The sequence below is a fragment of the Callospermophilus lateralis genome, chromosome 2 (assembly GCF_048772815.1).
Source record: "Callospermophilus lateralis isolate mCalLat2 chromosome 2, mCalLat2.hap1, whole genome shotgun sequence".
Lineage (NCBI taxonomy): Eukaryota > Metazoa > Chordata > Mammalia > Rodentia > Sciuridae > Callospermophilus > Callospermophilus lateralis.
In genome coordinates this window covers 145,306,588-145,334,011 of record NC_135306.1, presented here as the reverse complement: position 1 = coordinate 145,334,011, position 27,424 = coordinate 145,306,588, and the positions used below count along the sequence as shown (strand labels likewise).

The window sequence follows — 27,424 nt, the reverse complement described above, 5'->3', positions numbered from 1 at the left end:
TTGGACACTGACTGTGTGACCATGGATAAATTTCCCAACTACTCTGGGATAAGTTTCTGGATCTATAAACTGAGGATAACACCTTCCGTGTTTATGAGTGAACATATGTAGAGCACTTGGCACATTTTTGCTCTGAAAAAATGATGGTATAAGAATAGATTAATGTTATCCAAACCCTTTATCATAGAAGAACCACTTTTTATTTTCCATAAAGAAAATCTAACATTAAATTCCAAGGTCTAAGAGAGTGAAAAGGTGGCTGCTGGGTTGACGGGGGTGGAGGGGAGTTGGGTCTGCCTGTCTTTCCCTTTTCTTCCCACAGTGAGCCTTGGGTTTCCTCCAGGGAACACAATTTGACCAAATAATTGCTAGTCCCCTTTCCACTGTAATTAAGAAAAAGAAAGAAAAGAAATAAGAAAGGAAGAAAGGAAGAAAGGGAAGAAGGAAGGAAGGGAAGAAAGGAGGAAGAGAGCATGCTCTTGTTCATGTCTCGGGGAGGAGGCTGACATTTGTTAGCACGGTTGCTTGGGCTTATAGTCCAGTAGAGAAGTCAGAGTCTGAACAGCTAACTGGAAGACTGACAGGTAATTTTTAAAGGCATTTTTTGTCTCCCATGGGAACACAATGCAGGGGTTCTGATTTAGCTTAGTGGTCAGGAGTTTGGGGCTTAGAAGATAAAGTGAAAGAAGACAGCTGCTTGCATTGTCACGCAGTACTGAGAAGGGATTGGCCTCATGACATTTTGGAGAAGGCATCACTAGGTCTTGCTGACTGATAGGATATAGGGTGATGACAATGAAGGGTGCTATCAAAGATGATTCTGCCTGTAAACCAGGTGGCAGGCTGAAAGTAGGGGTTTAAAGAACAAGCTTCCACTACCTCCATTATCAGTTCTAACAAGATCCCTCCTGTGCCCTGTGTCCCTACTTACACAACTGTCCATCATCCCCCTAGGGAGACCAAGGCAGGAGGGACTGATTCCCACCATGTGCCAGGGACAACATTAAGGTCAGGAGAACTCCACACAGCCTACAAAAGCATCTGTAGGCAGAAGTGTTTCTGGAAAGTGCAGCATCTGCTTGCAGTAAGTTAATAATAGATGTGCTGGAGTCCCTTGGAGGTGCTTACCCAGCCTGTGTGGTTGAGCACAAAGAACCAGGAATGAAACCAGAGCCTTCCTCCCACAGCCCTGGCTACCAAAATGAAGAAGCTTCATCTGGGATCTTCCCCATGCTGAGGGGGAACCAATGGGGAGACTACCATGCTCAGGACCCAGACAAAGGCCCTGGAGGCAGCCATTGGAGGGAGGCAAGATAAGATGGGCTATGCTTCCACAGAGCCCCACTTCAGCCAGGTCCTTTCCCAGACATAGGGACACATTCCATCCTGGGTGCCCTGTATTAAAAGGTTAAGGCGACTTTTCCGATAAACCAGCTGGGAAATAACAGAGCTGGGATCCACACCCACACTGTCTGGCTCATGCCCTTTGACCATGCTGCTCTTGCTTCCTCTTATTGCCTTTTCCTAAAGTGTTAAGATGGGGGAAGGGAATCAAGAGAGAAAGAAGATGCTCTGTGAAACCTCTAGACGTCCCCTGAAGTGTCATGGGCACATATACCCTCTGTCTCCTGCCCCTGCTGAGACCTCTTCTCACCAGGCACACACGGCAGCCATTCCTCCACTGATCGACCTTCACCTGGGAATGTACAGTGACCAGACCTGGTGCCTAGGCTCCGACTGGGCCTTGTGTAGTGGGAGCACAGTTTTCCTCGCTGGGGAAGCCTGTCCCCTCTCCTTGCTTAGAGCTCCAAACCAGTCTTTAGGCCTTTCTCCAGGACAGAATTTCCCAGTGGAAGAACAGAGGGATCTGAATGCCAGGTTCTGGGGCAAATGATTTTGGGAAACATTAGACTTCTCGCTGCAGGCCTGCTCTGCTCGGAGCCTTTAGTGTGCTACAAATGGCCTTGAGATCTATCAAAAGGGATTCAGTGTGCAGTGTCTCTGAGATAACTCAATAAAGAAATCTTCCCACTTAAAAAAATAAATAATTTTGTAGTCTTGACGTATCACAGAACACAGTTGGGACATCTTGTCCTAGAATAATAACTACTATGTCCAGTTTGTGTTGGGCTTTGACTATTGGCCCACTGGCAGGTCCGTGAGGCTAGGGACTCTCTTCCTCCTCTATCCAGCTCCTGAGTTCAGCCTGGCCTACATCAGAATGAGCCTCTGAAGGTTTTCTCCAAAGATGGCATAAGCGAGTGCCATAAAACAAAATTCTAGGACTGCACCAACATTCATAGCAGTGTCTGCCTGCATCTCTTATTCTGTCTCCAAGGCGACAGGCATTTCCTGCCTCTGAGTCTTAGGCAAGCTTTCCCTCTCCCCTGGACACTCCTTATTGGGGAATGAGGCCCTTCATCTGCTCTGCCCACCTCTGTTGCACCCTCCCCCACTTTTCTACACATACTCTCTCCACTATAACTCCTGGAACTGCAGGCAGTTTCCAGAAGGTGAATTGGTGGCTGGTCCTTAGCAGCCTTACCTGTGCACCTGTGTGGGTGGGGATGTGACCTGAGTTAGGAGCTCCCATGTATTTGTGGTGGGTCATAAACAGGACAGTGGCAAGCCACTAATGTCATCTACCTTCCTACTAAAGATGTTTCCAGGTGCTAAGCCACTTAAAATCTACACAACACATGAAGAACTGACCATTTGTTTGAGGAGACAAATATGTTTCATCTGATTTAAGCATAATGTGATTATACACATATCGAACATTTCAAGCTCAGCGACAGAGCACTTGCCTAGCATATGTGAGGCACTGGGTTCAATCCTTAGCACCACATAAAACAAATAAAATAAAGGTATTGTGTCCATCTACAACAACAACAACAACAACAAAACACACACACACACACACAAAAATTCAAACATTACATGGTATCCCGCTAATATGTACAACTTTTATATTTATGTGTATCAGTAAAAAAGATGAATAAAATCTGCACCACAATTCCCTCTTCTGGGAAGCTCTACCTGACAGAGACAGGGCTGCATCTCACCTTGTTTTTGTGCCCTGGGAGCCTGGAGGCCCTCATCCCCCCCAGAAGAGCCTGCAGAATGGACTCACAATTCTGTAACAAAGCAAAGTACAAAGGTAACACGGAAACATCACTTCGTTGGATCTTAGTCTCCCAAAGTGTTTTCTTCACAGTTTTCCAACCTCTGAAACCATCACACAGTGTTGGCACAACAGGCCTTCCACACAAATGGAAAAGTGATTGGTACAATGGTGTTTCCAGAGCTCTGAAAGAAGCAGATCAAGATGGAAGAAGCAGGAAGGAGGAGGGAGGGGTTGTGGGGAGCTGGAACCAGACCACTGTAGAGGTAGCTGGGTTTCTGATTCTGTCTGTGGGTGGGAAAACAATTGCTCCCCTTGTATAGGGCTGCCTCTCAAAGATCAGGGTGCCAGCCAGAGCCTCCCCATCTGAATGCACCATTCTGCTCTTCCCCACAGGTGGTAAGTCCTGCAGCAGGTTCAGTAGCAGCAGGACACCTAGAAGCTTCTCCCTAGTTCTGTGCTTCTCTCAGCTCTGCTCCTAATCCCTCTTCTCTAGGTCTCAGATTCCTCTCCTGAAAAGCAGAGGGTTGGATCCCTCAGTGGCTCTTGTTTTCTCCCCATGACACGGTGAGAAGTGCACTGGACATGTTGGCATAAACATTCACAGTTAGGAGATAGGTAACCCAGGTTTCACTTAACAAGGCTGAACTTATGACTGGCTCTATGTTCTCCTCCATTATATTGATTTATAAACTTTTATTGAAGTATAACACATATAGAGGGTACCTTTTATAATTGAACAGCTTGATATATTTTCACAAATTGAAAACACCCATGTAAACAGACCCAGATCAAGATACAGAACAATCCTAGGAAGCCCCTTCATGCTCCTTCTGCCACCCCAGACCCTCCCTTAAGGGTAGCTACTACCAGGACTTCTCACAACATACTTTGTTTGGCCTGTTTTTGTTCTTTATCAAATGTAGTTATAAAGTATCTTTGTGCCTGGATTTTCATTCAAGTTTATGTTTCTGAGGGTCATCAGTATGGCTGTGTGTAATATCCCACCATGTGAATATGCTACACTTTTAAATCCATTCAGCTGCTCATGGCCAAGTGCTCTGATGCACATATGTGTGCATATCTCACGGGTTTATATCATGGAGTGGAACGGCTTGTGTGCATATGTTCAGCTGTAGTTGATATGGCCAAACAGTTTTCCAAAGTCATTATACCATCTCACCCAGCAGTGTGTGAGGGTTCCAGTGGTTCAATGTCTTTGCCAACACTAGGTAAAGGCAATCTTATTCCTTGCAGCCTTTTGAATGGGTGCATAGAGGAATTTTACTGTAGTTTTAATTTGTGATTCCATGGAGAATAATGATTTTGTATGCTTTTGACTATTTGGATATCCTCTTTTGTAAAGTATCTGAGTCTTTTGCTAATTTTTCTATTAGGATATCTGTCTTATAAGAGTTTCTTCTTTTTTTTCCTCCTATATAGATTTTGGATAAGAAATCTCTATTGAATACAATGCAAATATCTTTGCTCACTCTATGGGTTACTCTGTTTCACTTTATTTAATGATCATCTTGAACTACCAAATTAATTTCATGACCTGCAAATGGATCCTAACCCATAGTTTGAAAAACACAGCAATAGACAATTGAGCAATCTTTCCTCAGTCTGGACACCCCTGGATGGGATATCATTTCTAGCCAGTGGCATCAAAGTAACTTTTAGCTGGATACTTCTGTATCCATAGTCAGTAGCCATCTGGAGAACACGTTAGCTATATTTAATTAAAAAAAAAAATCCTGTTCTGTACCTTAAATGACAGCAGTTTCCTATTCTCTTGGATTTAAAATTTGCTAGCCTCACAGCCCCAATTGAAAAAGGGGGCTTAGAAGGATATCTGAGGTGTAGGGTCTCTCTGGAATGAACCCTTTCAGAAAGGCCAGAGTTCTATTTGCCCACATGGACTCTCCATCTACCCAGGTACCTGGGTCCTCAGGGGCAGGGTTTTGAGGAAGTAGAATACTTTCAGGGGATCTTGGTAAAAAGATTTATCCAATAGATTAAGATGACATTTCCTAAATTCTGGCAAGAAGAAGGCTCTCCCATGCCCTGGGTACTTTCTTAGTGTGAAGGGTAGAATCAATATAGGGTCCTCCCATTACTTTAAAGTAGCCCTTTTCATGGACTTTAAACTTCAAGAAGGCAGGAACTGTACCACTCTTGTCAAATAGGGTAACCAAGGTCACACAACTAAGCTAAGTGCGCCCAGTTTATCATAGAGCCAGATTAACTGGTTTGATGGCCCATGTTTTCATTCCTGTGTAATACTGCTTACAGGCAACTAGGCACTGTGTAAAGAGTGATCATATTCAAACGAACAGAAGTTTTCACATACAGACACACATGTATGCACATACACATGCTTAAACACACATGTGCACACACACAGTTGGGTGCCAGGACAAGCCCCCCACACACACACACACTGACATTTTACTCAGATTTGTAGGTTGGAGTCTGCTGGTTCATTACACACTTAATTTCTGCGTTTGGACCTCTCCCCTGATTTCCAAAGTATTGAAATAGTACATATGCACAAATAACACAAAAACCCATTAAATTGTGGGGCATTTATATTCACAATCAATTGCTTATCTGATGCTCTCAACCAGTCTTCTGAACAGATATCAATATGCGATGATTGACAAGGTCTCCCGGGCTGGTGGTCCAGGAGCCTCATTCCAGGGACAACAGTCCTTGCTGTGCAGGTCTGGAGCTGTGGCAGTGCTAGCTTGTGGCAGAAATGCAGCTCTGCATACCCACTCTGAAAGTTTCCCCTTAACTATATATTTCCATAGCAACCAATCCCTTCTTGTCAGATTCTGAGAAGTAGAGCTTTAACCTCGTGAACTTTCTGGAGTTGGGCTTACGTTTGGATGAGAGTTTATGGGATGTGGACATTTCTCCCCTATCCCTAATAAGCATGCCACATCTTATCTTTTCTCCTCTCATTAGAGCCTCTACCACCTCTTGTCCTCTCTTCTGGCTGAAGGTAAAGAGTTCTATCACTGTAATAACAGGAGGGACTGCCATTTACTGAGCATTTCCTATCTACTGTGTACTATGTGCTATATAATATACTTACTCTAGTGCATCTCCATACGGATCCTTGGCACCATGTGTTAACATCCTTTTTTCATATGTGAAGAAATAAATGCTCAGCAATGAGAAGTGACAGTGACAGCTACTAGTCAGCAAGTGATCGAGCTGGGATTGGACCCAGGTCCCACTGATCCCCAAGTCCTGGCTCACTCCAGTGCCTGGGACAGTGAGAAGCAGCAACTTCCTTTCTGTGTCAACAAAACCATCCTCTGGAGGTGCAAGGCACCTCAGGGATCATCTTATCCTACCTTCCTGGTTTGCTTGAGTTCAGAATAACAAAGTGACTTTCCTGAGGGCACAGAAAGTATGGAGCTGGGGCTGGAACCCAGGCCTGCTTCTTGGGTTTACCTGCCTCAGATTCTCATGAGTCTACCTGGCAAGTGACAGTGGCTATGCTTGGGCTGTGTTCCAGGATGGCACCTCTGTTTTTAGGAAACATTGACTGGATTGGAGAGAAGGTGAGCAGAGCAAGAGCTGTTCTTGAAGTGCAGCTATGAAGAATTACTAGAACAACAAGAACAAGAAAAGATCTCAAGGATGGACATGCTCTGGATGCCCCACCATTTTTAGAACTATCTGATAGAGAAGAAATAGGCAAGATGTGAGGAGAAGAAGATTTTTAATCCAGATAATGAAGAGCTCTTTAAAAGGCCTAAATGTGGGGAGACATCAACTTCACTATCAGTCCTGGGAGCTTTCCAAGCACAGCCCAGGGCCCACAGGGATGTTGGTCAAGCTCTCCAGCATCCAGGAGGGAATGGTCCACAACTCTAAGACCCTTTTATCTCTAAGATTCCATGAGCCTTTGAAATGCATAAAAATAATTAGAGCAGTAATCCTGTATTCTTTGCTCATTGTTCTTATTTTAAAAACCCTTTATTATAAAATAAATGGAGATAAAGTCTACCTATTAGTGCATATTTAAGAGATAGAGGGAAAAAAAGCACCCATAACATTAACTTAAATCATGAATACTCTCTGAAGTGTAAAAAAAAAAAAAAAACAACTCACTTTTCTTTAAATCTTCTTAAAAGGGTCTAAGAATAGTCCTTCAAATAATCCTTGAAGTATGCAATTTTAATTTGGACACATGGTAATTTCAGTCTACCTGTTGGAAGAGACAAGAGAGAAATCAGTCATTTTTTGACGAGGATGCTGATCTGACAAGCCGCAGAGAAGATTTAGGCAGCTTGAGGGGTGGGGCTGGGTGGGGGTGGGCAAGGGAGCTGCAGCTGAGCTTCCCCTAGGTGGATGGCTGGATTTTGAACTCAGAAGGAAGAGGCAAAGCAAGTAGCAACCAGCACAGTGCTTGGCACAAAGCAAATGCTCACTACAGAGGTAATGAGTGAAAGAATGGATGAACAGGTGTGAGATCTAACATCAACCTTTGATGCAGGAGGTACCTGAAGGCTCATCTCCTCAACTCCTAAGGAGAAATGGAATTCCAGGAACTGGGCATATCGTGAAAAATAGCAGAGAGACTTGTACATGGTGTGGGAAGTGGGTGAGGCTTGGAGCCAGCCTTACCTATGCCCAAATCCTGCTCTCCTACTTATAACTGCACAACCCCGGACTGGCTTTATTTGTCTTTACTGTTGTCTAGAATTGAATACTTAGTCCATTCAGTAATTTTCAGCCCTTTTATTTTTCTAATATAAGCATTTAAGGCTTATATTAACATTCCCCCTCTAAGTGCTACCTTGGCTATAGTCCATAACTTTTTATATTTCTTTTATCATTCATTTATAAGATTTTGATAATTTCTAGTATCATTTCTTTTTGACCCATGAATTAGATACTAGTGTTAGTATTTTTGCAACCACCTTTAAATAGGGGGTTTTCTCATAAATAAATAAAAATAAATTAATAAATACTGTGTTTTCCTGTTATTGATTTCTGACTTAACTACATTGTAGTGAGAGAATGTGGTTATGTAGGAATCTGATTCCTTGAACTTGACATATTTTATGACCTAAGAGGTAGTTAATTTTTGTGAACACTTCATGTGTGTTTAGAATGTGCTTTCTCTGGAGTAGTCTTGGACTGGTTTCCTTAGTCTTCCCTGCCTGTCCTTTTCTTCATCTGTGAAAGGGGCTGGGAGCCGTACATGTTACCTCCCGCCTATCACTTAACCTTGCACTCACCGACACAGAGGCTGTGCAAAGCCTCCTTCATTTCTTACCAGATTTATTCCAAGATTATAAAATTCCTACTGTTTTAAAAATAACCACAGGAAATAATTTCAGACATAACCTTGGTAGGTTTGATTCTTGAATGGGGTGGGGGTTAGGTGCTGGGTGGTGGTGGGTGCCAGAATGTCAGTCCTGAAGGGGAGGAGATGTTTATGTCTGTCAAACAGACCATGGGGTTACAAAGGTCTCTGTACTAACCGAGGTCTAATATTCTTTATCTTAAATACAGCCCTTCCCATGACCTTGTCCCCTATCTCACCCCAAGTTCTTTTCCTCCTTCTTAGTTTTCCTGAAAGAGTTGTCTAGACCGCCACTTCCTCCACTCCCACGCTCTTCACAAGTCCCTGTGGTGTGGCTTTCACCCCTAGAATGTTCTCTTCAGAATAATAATGCTGTTGTCACTGCAAATTCCAGACACCGCTTCTTAACCTGCAGTGACTTCTCTGGGTCATTTGCGAGCAGGGACCCCTCTCCCCTCTGGAAACTTGCCTCAACTTCTATACCCCTAGTCTCTTGACTCTTGTCCTTTTTCTCCAAGGACTTTTTCTAACTCATCTTTATATTCTGTGGTTTGAACTGACATTTCCATAATTTAATTAGAGTTACTTCAATAAAATAATAACCCTAAACTATCATTTATTAAGTGCATACTAAGTGCATGCCAATCCTATGTTAGACATAATTGTATTTCTCTTCATCTTCACAATAACTACCGGTGGTAGGCATTATTAATATATCTGTTTTACAGATGAGAAAATAGAAGCTTAGAAGAGTTATATAATTTGCCCAGGATCACTCAGCTACCCTGTGGCAGAGCTGGGATCCGAACTACAATGCATTTAATTCAGAGCATGGGTACTCAGCCACTGCGCTTCCTCATGCTTCCCTCCCAGATCCTGGCTTCTGTGACTCACCATCCTCCCCCAGCACCAGGCACTTCCTGCTTCCATCTTGCTTCCCTCTGAGCAGAAGGCCTCTGTCCACACTGTGTATTCATTGCTTAAGGCTCAGTTCTGATGTCCCTCTTCCCATAAAGCTCTTCATAAGCCCAGTGAGTGCTTCCTGGCCATGGAAGCTCTCCAAATAACAAAACATCCATTCATCCCTCCAACCATGCACCCACCTACCCACCCAAGAATCTCACAAATACAGCAGAAGTATGTTTATCCAGAAGTCTAAATATTAAAACCATCCAAACAAAGCAATTGTTCCAAAGGATTTCTTTATGTTTAGTCTTTTAAAAAGTATATCATACTACTGTTAAACTTGAAGAAAGTTTGTTAGAAGTCATGTTGCTTGGGGACAGGCTGTGCTATGCTTGGCATTTGTGAATGTCTGATTGGTCAAGGACAGCTGTCCGTGTGATCTGGCCAGGAGAGTCTCCAAGGTTACTAGCCTAGGTCCCTTACCCAATCTCCACTTTCAAAAATCCTATTTACACATTAAGCTTAATGTAAATGCCTCCACATCCTTAAAATATTCCGATTTTCCTCCTCTATCAGACAGAAATGAACCTGGATCTGCATTCCAAAGTATCTGGTATCTCGGCTGTCATGAATCATTTCATCATCTGTGGCTAGTACTGCAGTTTTAAAAGCACTTCAATACATTCACCACAGGTTTTACCTCCTGATGGTCTCTTTGGGCCTAGAAGTTGTGTCCAATTCACCTTAGATATCTTTAGAGAGAAGGCTAGTGCTAGACATAGAGATGTCAATGAGCACCTGTTGAAACAAGATGACATTGGCTTTGAATGGGGGAGGGGGGGTCCAAAAAAATCATTCAAACAAAAGCACCAGACAGTGCATTAGGCAAAACATTTTAAAAGGGTGATAAGTAAATATGGAATCCTTCCATTTTCTCTCCACCTCCAAAAAGATGAGGATCAGAATATGGGGACCATGTTTTCTGAGGTTTCTAAAGGCCTCTGTTCTACGGCTCACAGACATGGTCTGGTGGCCTCTGGCACTCTCCAGGGTGAGCTAGGTGTTTGGACCCATTCTAGTTTCCATAGTCCAGACATGAGAGTTGGAGCTTTGAAGATAGACTAGTCCCTCAACTGCCTCCTTCTATAGAAGAGGACATGAGGTCTAAGAGCTCCCAGTCCCAGGGCAAGAAGGGCTTTGCAGATGCATTTTTCTGTCCCCTCCTAGGACTTGCAAATGAAGCCTCTAGGAAATCGAGTGCTTTCTGAATCACTAAAAATAATCTCCCAGAAGCTTCATCTAGATATATCACTGCTGCAATTTACAGCGTCTAGAACTTCACATGGTATAATTAGCAAATGGATTACAATAATTTATTTTTGGTTTAAAAGCTCAAATGAACACGACCTTCCAGTGGAATGGGAAAATAAGAGGCTGGGAGATGGCCACATTCCTTCTGCCCCTTCCAAGGCCACAATTTTAATGCTGGCTAGTGTGCTTCTACTGATGTTCAGTGGACAGGCCACAGTAAAGGGACTACAACTCTGAGCTCTGGGCTCCCTGGCAAATATGACTACTGGAAGATAGCCTGCAATAGGCTCCATATTCGTGTTTCAGTGACCAGCACATGTTCAAAATCACCCTGTGGATGCTCAGGGAAATCCAAAGTATTCACCATTGGTGAAAAAAAAAAAAGCTACCCATTGATAGGCAAAACATACAAGGCAAAACATGCCATAGATGAATTCTGTGGAAGATTCTGTTCCCTATGAATACTGGTCCCATCTTCGGGATGGCTTTCTACCACTTGCTTCACCATGGGGAAAAGTTTGTTGTGATGTCTCTGAGCAGCAACAGTAAAGGATGTTGCTAAAAGAGACACTGTTATGTAGCTAAGAGGGGACCTGACAGGAGTCAGAGAGGACCCATGTTTGGGTTTTGGCTAGTTATGTGTGCTATGTGTAACAACCCCCCTAAGTCCCTTTAAAAAAATGTTCACAATGAGTAACTACCTTAAAATTTGTTATGAGGATTAGATGAGAAAAATATATGAAAAGTGTTTCGAGCTTTGGAGATTCTCGTTGAGCGAATACATTTCCGCAGTAGCTCTTTCTGTTGAGGACTTTATCTGACCTAGAGGATACTGCGGTGGGGGCCAGAGGCAGAATGGCTGAACATACAGGAAGTGTCCCCATTTTCCTGCAACTGCTGGGAGAGGCAGACTTCTCAGAAGAGTAATCTGGGGCTAGGAAAAAGGATTTAGACTTTTGTAAAGAGTGTGGTCTTGCCTCCCCTCTGACAAACCCATCCTGAAACCAGTCAATCATCCACCCAAACACCCACTGACATGGAGCTTGAATGAACATGGCCTGGGAGGGTGTGAGGCCAAGGTGAGGCTTCCTCCAGCTGGAGAAAGGGCATGGGCATTGTGTGCCAAGCACGGGGTGGGGCCTTTCCCATGCCATGTCAAGTCACCCCTGCCGTTTTGTGCCATGGCGTACCCTGGGTGAGAGTCTATGAAGTCTGTCTCACCAGCCCCTCAGAAGGAAGACCAGGCCCTCATCTTCACTCTTCCAGTTCTAGTGATCTTAGGTAAGTCACTCATTCTGGTCTGTTAGCAGTCGGGTCTGTTAGGCCAGGATGAGGATCCCAGGCCCGCCTGCCTCACCAGGTAGCTTTTACAACCAGAAAAATGGAGGCTGTGCCAAATACTGAAGGACTATGTTCCCCACTGTTCAAGCCCCTCAAGAGCCTTCCATTGATCTTAAATGAACATTCTATTTCTGCTTTGGCCCCTCCCTACCTCACTGAGCTTACCTCCCTGGCTGTTACCCCATCCCCTCCCCCTCCAGCTCTCCACTTGGAGTCACTTTCTGGGAACACTGGCACTCCATACCAGGCCATTTCCTCCACCGTCCATTCTTCAGAGCCCTGTGATTTCATCCTTATGCAAATGTTCAATGTCCCCCTCCCTGGCTTGAATGTAAGCCCTTTGGGCAGGCCCACTTTTGTCCTCTGGGAGCCAGGGACAGTGAACACTCATCAGTTTCTGTTTTGGTCACTGTTCTAGACCAGTGCACAATACCTAGTAGAGCTTCAGTCACTTCGTGTTGAATAAGTATATTTGAGTTCAGGCCAAATCCTTCCTGCTTCCTGAGGTCGGTCCAGTGTGTCCCTCCTCAAGCTCTCCCTGTCCTTTCCCTGCTCCTGGGCCCTTCCACGTGCTATTTGCTACCGTGGCTTGGCCACTACCTAAACGAGTAGCTTGTCTCCCAGGAGAGACCAGAGCAGTTCAGAGGAAGGCCAAGAGGAAACCAGAGTGGGTGGAGGAAAGGAAAGAGCCTGAGTCTGTGGCAGAGGGGACACATGGGGGCTTCTCATGGGGCCTGCTGGAGGCCGACTTGGGGATTCTGCTTCACTACCTCTTTCTGGGGGCAAAGCTTCCAGCCTGAGTCCTGGCTTCTTGGGCTAAAAAAAAATGCCATTCTCTCTCTCTCTCTCTCTCTTTGGCGTGAAACAAATGGTTAGCCATTAAGATGTAAAATGCAGCTGTCACAGTCCATAGAACAACAGACAGGTTAATATGGGTTCTTAAGAATGCTATTTCCTCATATTAACCCCAGAGCAATGCAACCCATCAAGATAGACTGTGGAGTGCTCTGGAAACCGGCTGTTTTTCTCCTTTAATAATATTTGATGTTTAAATAATATTTGATGGTTGTTTCTGAGTCTGATAGTCTGCCTTTTCTGCCCCTTCCTTCCTTTCTCCCTCCCTCCCTCCCTCCTTCCCTTCCCTCCTCTTGTCCCTTCCCTCTTTCCTTCCTCTTTCTCTCTCCTCTCCTTCCTTGTTCCTACTCCAAGAATTTCTTGGCTTTACTTTTCTCCCTGAAATCTGGGACTTAAACATGTAGATGTGGATCTGGGTCATTTCTAGGGTTCCCTGACCACCCCCCACTGCCGGTTTCCTTTCCATTCATCTCTTCCCCACTCATGCAATCTACGTGTCACCTACCATAGAACTAATTAAACTTAAAACATGTCTAAACTTTAAGCCTCTTTCTTAAGTTTTTCCCTGCATGATTCACATGGTGGGGCATGAACAGCTACGACCAGCCTTCCCAGCCAAAGCCAAGGGCTACTGTGATCACTGTCCTGTGCAGGCTCCACAGGGAATGGCCTGGGGCCTGGCTCCACCCAACTGGCAGCCTAGGGAGGTGACCTGAGAGGCTGTCCTTCTCCCGGGCATTCACTGAGCAATCCTGTATATTAGAGTTGTACTTGCTGGGCGCTTGTCAGCAGGGACAATGTGGCACTTGGCTCCCCTCTGGCTGCTGTTTCTATTGTGTGTGATGCATACCCCATCTAGGAGTCATAGGGGGGGACAGCTGAAGGGAAGATCCTGGCATGACCAGAAATGACATGCAGCTCTTTGTCTTCTTGGCCCTCGTCTCCCCAAGAAGTCCTTCTTATCCTTGAAGACTCATTGAAGGTCACCTCCTCCTGCAAGCCTTTTTTACCCTCTAACTGGCTCAGGGCACGTCTTGTGAGCCTCCACAGACCCTGTGCCTCCCTTCTGGCTCAGCTCTCTTCTTTGTGCAATGGCCCATGTGAACAGCACATGCAGGGTGTGCCTGCCTGCGAGGGGCGCTGGGTGCAGACCGGGAAGAGTCAATGCATGAATTAATCTATGCATCGACTCTCCGCCTTGCTCCAGAAAGAATTTAGGAAGCACAAAGATCAAATATGCCCCCAAGGAGCTTAGAGTCTGGTGGCATGCCAGACACACACACACACACACATACACACACACACACACACACACACACACACACACACACACATATATATATATATATATATATATATATTAGTATATAAGGGTTGAGATAATGTGATCTGGTTTGAGAGTTTGGGTGGGAGGGAGAACCTTCTCTCTGGTCTCCCCCAGGAATGATGTGGGGGGATGCTCAGCAGATGCTTATGGAATAAACGAGACAGGTTGGCAGGGAGGACCTGAGCAGGCCGTATAGAGCGCGGATTTCAGTGAGGGAAACTGAAGGCAGAGAGGGGGCAGGAAGAGCTGCCAGTAGTCGGCAGGGGGAGAAGCAGACCCAGGACTTCACAGTGTTATGGGAATTCTAAATCCATTCACTGACTCAGGTGAGGCAGGCTGCCATTCCTATCTCAGCCTCAGTTGCCTCACTTGTGAAAGCAGAAGGTTGAGCTGGGTGCAGAGGCACATACCTGTCATCTCCGTGGCTTGGGAGGCTGAGGCATAAGAATAATGAGTTCTAAGCCAGTCTTAGCAATTAGCAAAGACCCTAAGCAACTTAGACCCTGACTCAAAATAAAAATATAAAGGGCTGGGGATGTGGCTCAGTGATTAGGAGCCCCTGGGTTTAATCCCTGGTAACAAAAACAAACAACAACAAAAAACAGAGGGTTGAAGTAGATGGTCACTGAGGGCTGTCCCAGCACAGGGATCCACATGATCACATCACATGCATGTGATAAAGTCATAGCTGGCTTATTCTGATACAAATTCAAAAGGCTCCTCTCCGACAGAAGCTCTTCACCCACTGATTGAAGACACATGTGTGCAAGCTAGGCCAGGCCTGAGGTGGCCACCAGTCCCCATAGACCCAACTTTTCCCTTGACCTGCTCCCCTGACTCCAAATGCTGGCTGCCCCCAGCAACCAGCCCCACGACTCCTTCCCACCCTCCCTGATTTCTTGCTTGCTTTCTGTCTTCTATACCTCCATTCAACAAATGCTTTCAGTGTTCCCACTATGGGTGTGGTATAATGGTAAAGATGCCCCAGGATTTGCCTCCAGTTACTCGGCGTTTCTTCAGTGTGCATTGTCCATCTCTCCCTGATTCTGCTCGGGCTGTGCCTGCCCAAACACCCTCTCTAGAATAGAAGTTTGCAAACTTCTATTCCCAAGACCTTGCCCACAAATCCACAGCCACCTTTCCTGCAAACTCCCCCCTGACCTTCCGCTACTGGGGCCCCAGGGTCCCCTGCTTCCTACTGCAATCCCACTATGCTGTTGTAGTGGGTTTTTTCTCTTGGCTCTACTACTGTGAATTCCAGGAGGTCTAGGGCAGAATATTTTCTTCATGGCACCCCAGTGGGCAACCCAGAAAGTACTCAGGGGGCTGTGGCTAAATCAGATTGCCATCAAATCTTCCTGACCTGCACGTTCTAGCTTGACCAGGCTCCAGGGGACAGACACAGTGCCCATCCCACCACTTGTTCTACCAGCAAAGCCTATGCTATCCTGTCCGGCAGCTTCCCTCTGCTGTCAGAGTTAGTTCCTCACTCACATGGGACCTAGGGACCCTGGGCGCTGCAGCCTGGGCTGTTTTCCTCTGCATCTTTGTCAAATCCCTACTTAGAATTTTCTGGAGACTTGCTGGAGAATGTGCACAATCCAAAGTAAGAAGCTCTACCTTTGTAACATGTGTACAAATAAAATAAACCTCTAGAACCTTCAGCCTTCTGACTATACTGGATGACTGTGGTCAGGTTCTTTAAGGAAGAGAGAATGGTTCCCCCTGCAAGGTTGTCCTCACACCAGCTGCAGACATGGGCAAGGTCCTGCCTTGCTTTGCACGAGAGAACGAGGGTTTGACCTTGGCTCTCTCATGCTAGCTGCAAGGCCTCAGCAATTTACTTATTCTCTCCAAGGAACTCTGGGTCCCCATCTCTAAACCAGGATTGAGATCACCACCCTCCTGTTGTTGCAATCAAGATTAAATTCCAAGGGCCCAAGACTCTTGACACATTGACTGTGACAGTGTCTTCTCAGCAAGCAGGAACTGGGAAGGTGGTTGGAATAAAGTCATTCCTCATTGTAGTTTGCACTTCTGAAATTGATTTCACACATTTTGTCTCAGTTGAGCCTCAAACAACTTGTGATATGTACAAATTATTATCCTTTTTTTTTTTTTTGGTAGCAGGAATTGAACCCAGGGGTGCTTAACTGATTAACCACAGAGCCACATCCCTGGCCCTTTTTATTTTGAGACAGCATCTTGCTAAGTTAGCTAGGGCCTCACTAAATTGCTGAGGCTGGCTTTGAACCTGCAATCCTCCTGCCTCAGCCTTCCAAGGCTCTTTGATTATAGGTGTGTGCCACTGCGCTTGGCTATTATCCTTTTATTAAAGAGAAGATAATCAAGGCTCAGAGATGTTGAGTGATTTGCCTAAGATCACATAGCCAGGAGACAGCTGGTTGTGCTGGACTCCCCAACTCTGACTTAAAATCTGGAGTCTTTGATGACCCCAGGCTACCGAGGAAGCCACTTACGTGGGTCCCCAATTGAGGGAGAAGAGCTCCTTCTCTGACATTCACATCTATAGGTCCCCAAATAACTCCACTATAGTAGGGATGATTAGACTGGCTGCCACACAGCTGCCGCTCTATGCGTCAGATATCCACCTTCCTTACACAAGCGTGAGGGCACGGATGTGTGTGTTCTCTGGGCCCAGGGAACCAGGAGTCCCCACACTGGTCTTCTGCTGTGGAGACCTTGGAAGCTATGGTTTAAAGGCTGTAGCGCTACAAGGTAGAAGGGCTGCTCACTTCGTGTCAACCCTACTGAGTTTGGGGGCTCTTTGTTACTATATCTTTTTCTAGTCTATCCTGCCCTCAGTTTCCAGGTTCAAACTGTTGACAGAACACCAGACAAACACCATAAGAAATAAAAGTTTAGGCACAGTTTCTTATTTCTTCTTATCCTATGCACTAGGTATGAACCTCTGTAATTTGAAGTTAGGGAAACTGAAATTTAAAAAGAGTAAACAACATCCCTAAAATAACTGTTTTCAAATGTCTTATTTCCTTACTTTTCGGCACTGCTTTTGTCCTTGGTTTCCCCATCTGTGAAGTGGGGGAGTGGGCTGGATCTAATGCTCTAGCACTTCTTCCAGCTCTGATGAGCCATAGCTGGCTCTCTAAGCTCGGCTTGTTCTTGGGCCTCCTAGCCCCTGGGGGACCCTGCTGGGGGCCCAAGCCAGAGCCTCAGTCCTACCCCACTGTTCCAGCTTTGATGCCATGAAAAAAGAGTAATTCTACTGCTGGATCGCTCACTCATACACTCACTCGTTCACACACTCACTCACTCACTACTCACTACTCACTCACTACTCAGACACTCACTCACTCATACAATAACTGACTTACACGCTCACACACTCACACCACTCGCTCACTCACTCAACATTCACTCGCACACTCACACACTCACTCACTACTCACTACTCAGACACTACTCACTGTCTCACACACACACTACTCAGATACTCACTCAGCTTTCACTCACACACTCAATCACACACACTCACACACTTGCTCACATACTTGCTCACTCACACACACACTCACTCACTCACATACTTGCTCACACACTCATACTCACACATACTCTCTAACCCGCTCACTCACACACATACACTCACTCTCTCACACACTTGCTCACTCACTCACACACTCACTGTATTCTCCATCTCTCCATCATGCACTCATTCATTTACAGTGATTCACTAGTTCATTCATATTCACTTAACCAAAATTTCTCTCACTTGTTTACTTAAAGTCACACACTTCTTCCTTCATCCACTTACTAGACTCTTTGTTTATTTACTCATTCACTTAGCGGCTCTTTTTTACTTTACTTATTTCTTTCTTCATTTACTCATTCATTCAGGCTTTGAGTCATTCTTGCCTTCCTTCCTCTCTTCTCCACACACTCTCTCATTCTTTCCCCGTTGGCATCTACATTTCTTCCTCCCTACTCCCCAGAGCAGCACCCTACCAGGAAGCAGAGCTGCCCCCATGGCTGGCTCCATTAGCCTGCATCCCAGAACTCTCTTCCGTTGGAGCACCCAGCTGGCTGCAGGGGCCTGTCTCCTGGTGTGCAGGGGAGATGCTTTCCGCTCAGGAACAGATGTTTTTGTGATTGCTGTTTTGACTTTCACCCTTAATGCCAGAACATTCTTTTCACACACTCCTCTAGCACACAGGAAAGTGGCCACGCAGCAGGGGAATACATGCAGTGCCTGGGGGTTCAGGTCCCAGGATGCAGGGCACTTGGAGGCTCCTGTCAGCAGGGCTTGGTGACCTGGGGTTCAGGGCCAAGCTGGAGATGGGGGAAGCACGGGGAGCAGCAATCCCTATGTGTAATCCAGGTTAAGCTGTCTGGAGGGAAGTGGCTTGGCTCAGGGTTATGGAGGCATAGATCCCCAGCCTGGACTTGGATGCCTGTAGTGGCAGGTGACATAGTCAGAGGAGAACATAGGGTTTTGTGGCCATTGAGGATGTGGTTAGTAATGTTATGGCAAAAGCTTGAAATGATCATTTACTGACCTTTTTTATGTGCCAGGTGCTTCTCATACTTCATGCTAGTTGTCCCTCAGCTTCAGTCTCCTTGGTTTTCATTTGGAAATTGAATCCCCAGGGGTTTAGCTGGTCACATGACCTCTCAGCCAAAGTCTAGATTTCTGGGATTCTCTGCAGTGGGGTGTGTCCACCTAGGTTCTGGCCACTGGGTGTGAGTGGAAGTCGGATGTCCCGCGCTTCCTCTTTTCCCACCTGCCCGTTAGCATGGCCCTCTGTAGCCACCCACCGTTGCGTAGGCATATTCTAGAGCCTGGTTGAACAAGACAGAAGCAGCCCTGGTCCCTGAAGAACCTTGGGAAGCAGCACTTCTCTGTTCCCCAGCTGGGATTCTATGTGTCATGCTTTGGCCATGGCTGCTCTGACCATCACCAAAGCAGCCATACCTGCTAACAAAGGAGAATATTCCTTCGCCCGCATCCTGTTTCCTGGTGGAGTTGCTTTTGTTAGAGGCATACACTCACACTCACCTTCTCTCACTTGCTTACTTATTTCTCTTTTTCATGGTCTTTTTTTCATGAATAGTGTCCCCTCAAAACTTATGTCCCCTGGGGACCTCAGCTTGTGACCTTATTTGGACATATGTCATTAAGATGTAAAGTAAGGATCGCGATGAGGTCATTCTGGATTAGGAGACAGAATAAGAGACACAGCAGAGGTGTGTGTGAAGATGGAGGCAGAGATGGAAGTGATGCATTGGCAAGACAAGGAGCACCAGGGAGTTGGCACCAGGGAAGCGGAGCCCTCTCTCAGAGCCCCCGCGGAGCCACCTGGCTACATCTGCACTGTGGACTGTGGACTCCAGAACCGTGGGAACGTTTCCATCACCACTTTCATGGTAGTGTGTTGTGGCAGCACTAAGAAAACAACACAGGCTCTGAGAGGAGTGACAAATATTGTACTGACCGGTGTGGGAGAAGGAACAGGACCTGGCTCACCCCCAGATTGCAAACAGCAAGCACACCTCTCCTCTCCCCAGGGCAATGGCCACGTTCATCTAATTCAAGGTGAATTGTGAGGAAGCCCCTCTGGCTGCACATATAGAGCCACATCAAAAGTTCTCTTGTAATTGGCGGTCAAGATCATGGCCTCTAGAGCCTGGCCACCGCACATTATATCCTGTCTATCATTTACTAGATGTGGGGCAAATTAATTAAGTTTTCAGCACCTTGGTATTTTCATCTGGAAAATGGGTAGTACCTTGCTTATAGAATTAATATAATAATAATAATAATAATAATAATAATAATAATAATAATACCTTCCCTATAGAATTGCAGTGAGAATTAAATTAGCTACTATTGTACAGTGCTTCGAACAGTTTGACAATTAGTCAAAATAAGGGTTAATGCTTAACTAGTGGTGATAGTGCTATGTATTTGCTGTAGTTGTTATTATTATCTGACTCCTCTGTGTCTTAATTAATATTGAATTCAGACCAGGAAAATGGGTATTATTTTCTGGCTTCTCTGCCAGAAAATATTTTGTTTACCCTTCCTTTGCTTCATGTTGAGGTGAGGAAACTGAGTGTAAGAGATGAGCGGAAAGCCAAGGCCACCCTTGGAGTCCTCCTTCATGCACCCTGGATGCTCGGTCATTTGTCCTGTCTGGGTGTTGGGCTTCCAGGCCCTATTCTCACTGGCCCTGGCTGACAGACCCTGCAAGCTTTCCCTCCACACTCCCAGGCAGCGGCTGGAGCCCAACGGGCGCTCCATGCACCAGCGGCTCCATCTGCCATGCAGTGTACTAAGCCACGCAGCCTGGTCAAGTAGGCCCAGGCAGCTTGAGATCTGCAGCCTGTGCTCAAACAAGGCCAGCTGACTCTGCAGCTCTGATGGCCAGAGCTGTGCTTCAGGGAAAGCCGTTGTACATGCGTGCACACATATGGGCTCTGCCCGCAGGGCTCCCGGGCCTTCCAGGGTTGGCAGCAGCATGATTCATTGGGAGAAGCACTCGGCTTGGGAGGACAGAGTTCCCCTTGGCCTAGCTGCACAAATGAATGGAGGGGAGCAGGGAGGCTAAGGGGAAGGGACATTGATGGAGCATCTACTGCATACCAGAGGCTGGACAGATGCTCCCATTAGCTGTTGCACTTCATCTTCACAATAATCTTTTGCTATGAACCCATTTTAGCAGATGCAGAAACAGAGCCCCAAAGAGCAGAAGTCACTTGTTCAGGCCACATTAGTAAGGAAACCTCATAGACATCCAGGTCTGTGCGAAGGGCAGGGCTTCAGGGATGAATCAAATAGTCTCTGCCCTTGGGAGCTTTATAAGTAAGTGGGAATTATAGGCCTGAAGTGTGAGAATGACAATGATGACCACAGTCAATGCTTATCAAGTGCTTCCTTTTGATTGTTCTAAATGATGGGCACTATCTTATTTTTCATAAAACCCTATGGTTTGCTTCACTTAATTCATGAAGGTACTGAGGCACAGAGCGATTGGAGTTCTGTAAATGGCAGAAGTGGGAATCGCATGCAGTTGGTCTAGCTCAGTTTTATAGGCAGGTAGGGAATAATACCTGGAATGGTTGCAGAAGTCAGTTACATCATCGTCGAGGAGTGAATATCAGAGCAGGGTTTTGAAGAACGAATAGGAGTTTTTCCAGGTGGGAAAATAGGTGGGAGTGAGTGGAATTTTCAGACAGAAGGAGCGTGAGTGAAAGCATGATCAGTGGCCAAGAGCTGAAAACTGGGCTGGGGATGTGGCTCAAGCGGTAGCGCGCTCGCCTGCCATGCGTGCGGCCCGGGTTCGATCCTCAGCACCACATACAAACAAAGATGTTGTGTCCGCCGATAACTAAAAAATAAATATTAAAAAAAAAAAAAAAAAAAAAAATTCTCTCTCTCTCTCTCTCTCTCTCTCTCTCTCTCTCTCTCTCTCCTCTCTCTCACTCTCAAAAAAAAAAAAAAAAAAAAAAAAGAGCTGAAAACTGTTGTGTGCAGGAGAAATTCCGGTAGCTCAGCAGGGCTTGAATAGAAAGTCGGGGAACAGGAAGTTGGGGTGTGATTTCAGGAATGAGGCTGCAGAGGATACAGGGACTGACCATTGGTGACATATGAATGTCAGGCATAAACACCAGGACTTCTTACTACTCTGTTAAATAAACAGAACCTTTATTTGTTTCATGAAATAAGAGGTCAGGAGAAAGTAGTTCTGAACTGTCAACAGGGTCATCAAGTCTCTAGACTTGGACTTTTACTTTCCAGCTCTGCTTTGCCTTAACATTCCTCCCCCTGCTCCGCCCCCCGCCCCCCCCCGTGCAAGATGGCTGCCATACTCCCAAGCATTATATCTGAGTTCACAGAAAGAAGGCAGGAAGAGGGCTAGGGTTGTGGCTCAGTGGTAGAGCACTTGTCTGGCATGTGTGTGGCACTGGGTTGGATCCTCAGTACCATACAAAGATAAATAAAATAAAGGTATTATAAAAAAGAAGAAGAAGGCAGGAAGAAGCACTAAGATCTGCTCTTTGTGAAAGGAACTTTAACGTTATCTTGTGGTTGATGGGGACCTATTGAAAGGCCCAAGGCAGGGAGGAGCTATCATGGTTAACATAGATAAAACACTAACTCTGCATCAGGAATTTTCTACATAGGAGCTCTATACATATCATCTCATAGGAGCTCTATACATATCAACTAGCCCTTAAATCATCCTTGAGATGCAGTTACCATCATTATGCCTTATTATAAAAGAAGACAATGAGTAACAGAAAGGGTTAGAAAATTACCGGGGTGCCCAGCCTGGAGTAGCAGACACTGGGTGGTATGGCTCCCAGGTCTGCACATTCTTGTGCATTTTAGAAAGTGAACTTGGACCTCAGGAAGGCTCCAGGCAAAGGAGATGGGGTCTGAGCAAGGGTAGGGGCCATAGGCGGAGGAGAAGGAAAGGGTTCAGACAGAGACTTGAGGTAGGGTTAAGGATGGGGGCTGTGGACCCCAGGTCTGTCTGTTCACTCTCTCAACAAGGCTCCTTCTATATCCACAGGGCCTGCAGCACAGTGGCTTCAGCACCTATGCTGGGCACATACAGAGATTCTGGAAAAAATGAGTCATACCACTGCAGCAGGCAGAGCCTGACACCCCACATCATTACTGTCATTGCATGCAGATTCTCACCCTAGACAGTGTCAAGACCAAATAAAGCTTCTTTAGATTTGCTGAGCTGGAGCCAGGGTTAGGTCACTGTCTTGTGCCTTGCAGGCAGCGTCAGGGAAATGCTGACGTCTGCTGCAGGCAGACCTTGGCGATGGGGTCTAGGCCCCAGGTGGAGTGGGCAGAACAAAGACTCTGGGGCTCCCATTCCAGCAGGACCTGAAGTCATTCTTCAGCCATCTCCTGAGTACCTGCTCTGCCCCATGCCCTCAGTGGGTGCTGTCCCCAGAAACAAATCTGACCATCTCTGACGTCAAGCAACTCTCACATCCAGTGTCAGCACCTGGTGGTCGGGGCTGCCATGCAGGGCAGCACAGAGCCTTCTTAAGTGGCCGGGGGTATGGTAGAGGGTACAGTAAACCAGGCTGGGAGATCTGGGCAAGACTTCCTGGAGGAAGAAATTGAAAACTGTCTTCCCAAGGATAAGAGCTGGTCAGGCAAAGAGTGGGGCTCCAGTTAGTGGAATCACAAGGGCTAAGGAGAAGGAAGACCTAGCATGACTCACAGAGGGGGTCTGGCAAAACTGAGGTCTGTTCACGGTCACATTTTGGTGCCTGGCGTTTGACTGCGACAGAAGACAATGCTCTTAGTGCTTACAGCAGACTGATTATAAAGTCGTCCCCACTCTTCCCCTCCATTCCTCCATTCATACCTCTTTGCAATATGACTCTGCAGCTCCTCCTATAAGAGGTGGAATCTGTTTTCCCACCTATTAAATCCTGGCCAAGCTCATGACTTGTTTCCACCCTGGTGATGTCCAAGTTCTGAGTTTAGGCCTTAAGAGATCTTGCTCACATTTGCAGGAGAAGTATGTTCAGAGCTGCGTAATGCAACCTCTCTTGGAACTCTCCACACAGCCTCAGAACAAGCCCAGGCTGCTCTATTGGGTGACAAGGGGCACACGGCCCAGTCCCTTTCATCTCACCCCTTTTCCCCACATGACGATCAGCCCTCATCTGATCTACCAGCTGACAAAGGATGACCGAGCCATCCCCTTTTGGCCTGGTATTTTCCTTAATTTGGAACTGAAAGTGGCACAGGCAAATGAAGATGGTGGGACACCCAGGCTAACTTCAGGGGCATGAGTGAGCCCAGCCAGGCTCCGTACAGATCAGCAGAGCTGCCTGCCTGCTCTGCAGACTAGGAAGTAGGGCATGGCATCGAGAGGATTAGGAGAGGGAAGGAACTGAGGCTCAAGGGGGTTAAGTCACCTACCCGTCATCTCAGAGCCAGTGTCAGATCTGGACTGCAGATCCAGGGCTTGAATCCCCCCCTTCCAGCAAGTCGCCTCTTTAATCAGCACGTTTGTGCTGCAGTAACTCAAGCTCCCCCAGAGACTATTAATTTAACAAATCTCTGGTCATGCTCAGGCTTTCAGAGATGGTTTTCTTTACAAGATCCAATGTCAGGCTGTACGCTAGGACCCCCTCCCCCAAAGAATAATGAGACCAGTGCTTAACCACAAGCCACCACCAATTCCACTGTGGTCACAAACCAGCGCCAAGGCAGATGTTTGTCAGCCAGCAGGAGAAGTATGTTCAGAGCTGCGTGATGCAACCTGCTCCTGACACCACAGGCTGAAAGCCGCATAGACAGTGCGCATGAACAAGGAGCTGGCAGACAGGGTTCCTAGTTCTAATTCAGAAAGGTACTAGCTACATGACCTTGGGAATCATTGCCCTTCTCAGGCAGATTGGGAGTTAATTGATTATTTCAAACCTTGATCATTCACTGTGATTTCTTTGAGGGCACGGACTTTGGCTTCTTCAACGTTGTATCCAGTACTCATACAGAGCACTGTACCTGCTCAGTAACCATTTTCTGACTACATTATAGCAGAATATTCCCAGATCTTATCACTGGTTCATTTTGCTGGTAGAGCAAGAAGTCTCTCTAGCCATCTTGGGTAGGAAAGATTAATTGAAAGGAATGTAACTTGTCTCCTATTCCAAGGAAGAATGGACTGGACTGTGTGTTTCTGGTGTCTAGACATCTTTGCCCCTGAAGAGATTTGGTGGTTTTATGGTGTTCCCATTTCTAGCTGTTCTGCATGCATTTGAGACACTGGGACTTTGGTGTTTTTAGAGAAGACTGTTGCTCAGGAGGTCCAGTGGTCTCAAGAGTCTAGTAGGGAACACCAGGGGCAAGAAGATACCTCTCCTTGCAAGGGTCATTCAGGCTTAGATTGGAAGCTGGGCAAGCAAGACTTTGCTACATCAGGATCTCAGCACTGAACAGACCATGGTGGATCAGTGACTGCCTGTGAGGCAAACAAAATAGCAGCAATGGCAGGAGCTGCTTAAATAGTACCAGAGTTTTCCATATGTGGGAGGTGTTGTGGGTTGAGTGGCATCTACCCCAAATGTTGAAGTCCTAACCCCTGATATCTCAGAATTCAATCTTATCTGGTAATAGGTTCACCACCAGAAGCTAAGGAGAACCTGGAGCAGATTCTTCCTCTGACCTGCTGACCCTCGGCTCTGGGACTTCAAGCCTTCAGACAGTGGCTTTGTTCAAAGTAACTCTCTGTTTGTGGTACTTTGTTGTGGCAACCTCAGCAAACTAATGCAGGGTGTGGGGCATGTCTGAGAAACCAAATTTATGGTGTGTGCATGGCGGGGGCAGCTATGTGAATATCTTCAGTTCTAGAATGAGTTGGGGGGAAGAGAAATAGAAAAAAGGACCACAAGAAAACCAAAGAGCCTCACATCAATCTCCATGTGAAGTCTCCAGTCACTTTAAATTTGGCCTGAGAAATAAAGGGCTGTGACACAAATTCCCTGGCTCCACCAGTATCAGAACCTTGAGGTACTTTTCCCTTTTACCTAGTGGACAGAAGGTTCAAGGTAGAAGCAATTGGAGAAGTGAGTCCCCTTCCCATATTTTATGAGTGAAGAGGTAGAAGGCTCAGCAGGGGAAGCATTTTTGTTAGCAGGGTAGACAGAACTGGGGCTGGAACTCAGGTATCCACAAATGTCTCTCTCCAAATATCAACATGCCTTACCCAGCAAACACTCAGAGCTGTGGCATTTGCGTGAAATGCTAAAGCCTCAGTGGGCACAACTGTATATTTAGACATTCTCAAGAAGGGAAGGCGGCGGGAAAGTGGATATTTCCATTTTCACAAATTATTTTGAGAGCCAGGATGAGGGAGGATTTTCTTCCCAGACTGAGGGAAAACCTGGTCAGGGAGAAGCTGTCAAGCAGGAAGTAAACGGTTAGTACCTATAGGGAGGCCTTTGATCTGCAAAAAGCATTAACCATTAGACTTTGTTAAATAGAGGGTCCCCATAGGCCAATTATTATGGTGTTTTAAAAATCATGAACTGGGTAGGGGCCTGGGGAGAGAAGGAGAGGAAGACACGGGAGCCCGAGTTCCATTCCAGAGTGGGAGCCACATGGGGTGGAAGATGAATCAAGACCGCAGAGGAGCGTAACCTAAAATGATCGTGTAAGTTAATGAGCAAAGAAGATTCAGCTTTTGGACAAATCTTCATTAATGTAGTTAATGCTGATGGATGCTTTCCATTTATCTAGCATTTGCCACATTTCAAAGCAATTTTCCAACAATTCTGTACATCCTTAAAATTCTCTCTAAGCTAGAATGACCAAGTACTTTATCATCTAAAGCAGGTCACTTTTGAGGGTGAGAGGAAGCATTCTTAATAATTATGTGGGGTCAGCAGGTGTAAACGAGAACTATCTCAGGCAAACATGGATGAATGGTGACCCACTATAGCCTCCAAAGGAGACCTGCTAACCATGGGCTCCATCTTTCATTCACTGACCCATTTATTCAACCAGTTCCCCAACCTGTCCCTCCCTGTCTTTATCTCTATCCATTCATTTTCTCAAACAAAAATACAGGCCTTACTAATGCTTATCCCCCAACTCCAATCCATCAGCATATGCTGCCAACTCTACCTGCAAGTTATAGCTCTGTGTGTCCATCTACGTCTTTCTCTTCTAATTTTACCCTCATATTCAGCATCATTGATTCTCATTTGGAGAGCAGCAAGAAACTTTTAATCCATTGCCCTACTTTTAAACTTCTAATAATCCATTATCCAAAAGGCAAACAGAGTATTTTTTTTTTTTTAAAAATGTAAATCTGATCAAGTTTTTCCCCTTGCTCAGACTCTTCTAGCAGCTCTTTATGATTTTGGGAATCAAAAGCTAAAATACTTACCATGGCCTTTGATCTTTGCTCAATAAATATTCATTAAATAAATGAGCATACAAAATCAATAAGTCCTTAGTACATCTTACAGACTAGGCTTACTCAAGGGTTACCCGGTAGCTTCTGTGTTACCCATGTCAACTCTGGGAAGAAAACTTCATTTTAATTTCTAACATTAATTTCCATGCAAAGGGAGTCCTGTTTGTGTCCCTCCTAGCTTCTCCTTGCCCCTTTAGTCATAAATAAAGGAATGAGCTACATGGGTAGTAAACTGAGGAAGAATAAATTGGGCATGCTCATATGAGCCCCACCCTTCTCTTCTT

At 45.9% G+C, this 27,424-nt stretch overlaps 1 protein-coding gene across 7 annotated transcripts in view; it reads right to left on the bottom strand.

Annotated features, from left to right (window-relative positions):
- Tenm4 (teneurin transmembrane protein 4) overlaps positions 1-27,424 on the bottom strand; it is a 768,485-nt gene that overhangs the window by 430,137 nt on the left and 310,924 nt on the right. Inside the window, exon 4 of one of the 7 annotated variants that reach the window (XM_076846577.2) lies at positions 7,256-7,352. The exons of the other annotated variants lie outside the window; for them this stretch is intronic. The gene's annotated coding sequence lies outside the window, so the exon portion shown is untranslated. The remainder of the gene's footprint in view (positions 1-7,255; positions 7,353-27,424) is intronic. 7 annotated transcript variants of the gene reach the window in all.